Raw genomic sequence first — 4,010 nt, forward strand, 5'->3', positions numbered from 1 at the left:
ATAAGTCTAGTTTATCACATAGTAATCTTACAAAGATACATAGAGAACAAAATAAATGAAATTAATGAAAAGTATATTGTCAATTTCCGCAAAACGAATGCTTGGCGCTGGACATAATCGTTTTCACGTCAGTTTTTTTCGCGATGGCCGCGTAAATATTTCACCAAAAATATTAAAGCAGCGCCATAATCTATACTATTAAAACAGAATTTCTACTAGGATTCTGCCCTTGATTTTCTAAGATAATTATAATTCCATGCCATTAGCTTTTTCTTTGCTTTAATTACAATAAATAAATAAGGAAATATCCCTAACTAAAAAACAAATTAATTTATCAAAACCATCGACTATAACACATTCTCTAGGCCCATATAAAGCAAAACAGATAACAAAAAGAAGCTACATCAATGATAGAACAACGTTTCCGTTTACAAATTTATATCAAACCTTTAGCTTAATTCTTAAGTTTTTGTTTGTTGTGATTTTTTTTTGTTTGATCGATTTTGCAAATTATACTCAAATGAATATTAATTTTAACATTGTATTCATAATAGCAAGGGGAACACGACATATTTACACATCAAACTATAATGTATCAATTATATACATTGTACTTTTAAAATGCTAGAAATAGTTAGTTTTTATCTATGTTTATGTAATGTTTCAGACTTGAGCAATAAACAATATATTTTTTACTACATCGTTTGTAAATATATATATGTATATATATCAAAAATATTTAATACAAAGAGAATAAAAAATTTGTTTGATACAATAAAGGGAAACACAATATATATTTTATAAAAGTAATAATGAAAATTTATTAAATTTAAAATGTTTGAAATGAAAATTCAGTACGTAAAATTAATATTATAAATATGTCTGAAATACCTTAATATGTAAATAAATATCTTAACAAACAATATATAAAATCCTTTAATTTAACTTATAAATTTCTTTTCTAAAAAATTAACAAAATTATATCCCTCAGCAAAATATTTTCAAATATATTTTTAGCATTAAAAATTATATTAATTTTAAGAAATTAAAAATATTTTAAAAGTAATGAAAGAAGGTATAAATAGACATATTATACAATATGATTCTCATATATGTATATTTATATAGGGCGTTAGATTAAATTTAGGAAACTAATAATATTAACAGATTATATATGTTAATATATGCTATATATGGGTTATATATAGGGTCTATTTGTTCAAGTTTGCATCTGATATGAAACCACCATATGAAACTCAAATTATAATAAAATATAAAATTATTAAGTTATAGATTCGTAGATATATAAAAATGATCAACTAGAAAATACCCGCACTTTGAATATACAAGGTATACATAAATAATTCCTATATATTTGTCAAAGAAAAATTTTGTTACCATAGTGAATCACGACAAATCTTCTACTACGATCAGTTATTATTCAAACTGGTGGAGTATTTTTATTCAAAATAAATGATATGATAGAGATTATATATACTTTTGCATTTTTTGTTACTGTGAGATTATATAGTTTACCCATACATCCATATCATAATATATTTTTTATCCCAACATATTTATTAATTCTTAAAAAAAAAATTTATTTATGTCAGTGCCAAAGATATAACTAATGGGATCATTCATTATTTTAATTTATGCAATACTCATATATCTATACTATTAAAGCAGAATCTTTAATAAGATTATGTCCTTAATTATTTGAGTTATTTATAGTCGCATGTTACTCACTTATATAAGTTCTTTTATTTTTTAAAAATTGCGTAGAATCGTTTTAAGCAACAATCTATATCATTTAATATAACCGATTGTGCACATATTTCCAAATATAATTACAAGATTTTTTGCATTACAAAAAATAGATCTGAAAATATTCAAACAGATAAATAAAATAACTTATTTGCCGAATAACCAAAAAAGTAATTAGATTTTTAGTTAAAGGTTAAACAGAGATATAAGAGAAATGAGAAGAGATAATGTGTTTTTAGATAGTAAAATTGGGATTTTTGTATTTATAAAGGAGTTGACCAAAAAAGTATGTTTCCTAAGTAAATCTATAATTTAGGTTCAATAAATCTATCATAGTTTGGATATGATTTGAGTCCAATACATTTACTTCTCTTTTTCATATTAAACGTTTTAGTATATGGGTTTCGAGTTCGGTTTCAATTTTGCAAAAAATTAATAATTATTTTCAAAAAATATTATTTTCAAAAAATATTATTTTTTTAGATATTGATCATCCTAAAACATATAAACAACTATTAAAAATTTTACAAAAACGCATTATAAAAAAATTAATCATAAATTTTATATCACAAAATTAGATATTTAAAAAATAAATAATCCCGCGTTTTAATCTAGTAATTTTTAAAATCTCTGCGACAAAATATATTATTCTAAACCTTACCTTAACTTTTCTTCTGATCAAAAGACACTCTTCTCCGAGAAATTCCCACCTAATCTCACTTCTCATTTGCAAAAATCACCACAGCTTCTCTCAACGCATAACTCTCTTTTCAAAAATCATTTTGCAATTGGTTGTTCTTGCTATTTTGATTTGGTTAATAGCTTTAGCCGTTTAGGTTTGAGTTTATGTTTTCAAATCGATTCGCAGTATATCTCTGCGATTTTCAATTAAAGTAGGCTTTTTAAATAAAAATCGATTTGGGGTTAATTGCTTATGTCAACCTTTGCGTCTTCAATCTATCCAGGGTATTCATATTCTTCTCATTTCTTCTTTCAGTCTCTGAGTTTTCAGTCAGTTTAGGGTTTATATTTCAAAATCGATTTGGGGTTAAGTCTCTGCGTTTCCATATCCTTTTAAGTCTCTTATTAAACAATGTGATTCATTGACTCAGATCTCTTCTGTTATTTGTAGTATGCATCCACCAGAAAGAGGTAGTTTCCCGGCAAAGAGCTACTATCAAAATTTTAGAAGAACGCGAATCCTTGTGCTCCACCGGGCTTTTCACTGCGAAGCCCCGAAGTGGTACTACGAGCACCTACACAACGAACCAGCCAACTCTCCACCCTGAGAAGAAAGATGGTCTCTTTGGTAAGATATCCTTCTGACAGCGAAGTAAGTTTTGTTTTTGTTGTTTCTCTTTTACCCTTTCTCTGCTTAATAACTGTGTTTACGTTCCAGCTATCTCCGACTACCTTTGAGAAGGTGTTTAAGTGTTTGTTTGACTATCTCGATAGACTTTTGTGATGGTGCTGCCGAGGAACTTCTCTATATGTCTATTGGTAAGTGGTAAACGTTTCTTTTTTTTACCTTCTAACATAAATTTTGTAGCTTTCAAATTTGGTGTTAGATGGTGTTGCTCCAAGATCTAAAATGAATTAACAGCGATCATGGGGTTTCTACTTTCTACTATGTTGTTTCCTCAGCCAGACAAACTTATTTCAGCCAGACATATTTCTCATGTCTTTTGGTGTTCTTGATTTCACATCTTTAGTACCATTCCTTTTCAGATAGAAGTCTAACGACATTGTTAATCTTACAGGTTGCTGAAGAAGAACGGCTGTGAGAAGAGTTCGAGAGGGAGGGTAGAACGCTTCCTCCTAAAGTGGACACTCAAGTGCTTGATCTTCTTTCCACAGCTTGAACTTTTGTTATGTTTTTAGTTTTCACTTTTAAGTTTAGCTTCTTGTTTGTGTACTAGAAGCTCAAAATCGACATTTCTGTTATGTTTTTGACAATTTCAGATTTCTAATAATAATATAATTTTTAAATCGTTAATAGTCATATTTTGTTATTACAAATAAATTTTAAATTATTTGTTGATATATTCGAATCTAACATTTGAATAAATCCACAGCTATATTTGCTAGTTTGCTACAACTTTTTGTAGTTAAATGTTGTAGCTATTTAGACACGAAAATTTTTAGCCAAAAACGTCGCTAATGAGCTACGGATAAAGCAGTAGCCATGTTATCGCAATTAGCTACGACCGTTGTTCTTGCGAATCCATTGCGAGCTGGTCACA

General features: G+C 27.7%; 1 long non-coding RNA gene across 1 annotated transcript; it reads left to right on the forward strand.

The window, feature by feature from the left end:
• The first annotated feature begins 2,444 nt into the window (after positions 1 to 2,444).
• On the forward strand, positions 2,445 to 3,723 carry LOC130505172 (uncharacterized). Its single transcript, XR_008941581.1, has 4 exons — positions 2,445 to 2,733; positions 2,900 to 3,076; positions 3,167 to 3,267; positions 3,528 to 3,723. It is a non-coding gene; the product is annotated as an uncharacterized LOC130505172 (long non-coding RNA).
• The last annotated feature ends 287 nt before the right edge of the window (positions 3,724 to 4,010 follow it).

Source organism: Raphanus sativus, unplaced genomic scaffold (genome assembly GCF_000801105.2).
Source record: "Raphanus sativus cultivar WK10039 unplaced genomic scaffold, ASM80110v3 Scaffold2057, whole genome shotgun sequence".
NCBI classification, from domain to species: Eukaryota; Viridiplantae; Streptophyta; class Magnoliopsida; order Brassicales; family Brassicaceae; genus Raphanus; species Raphanus sativus.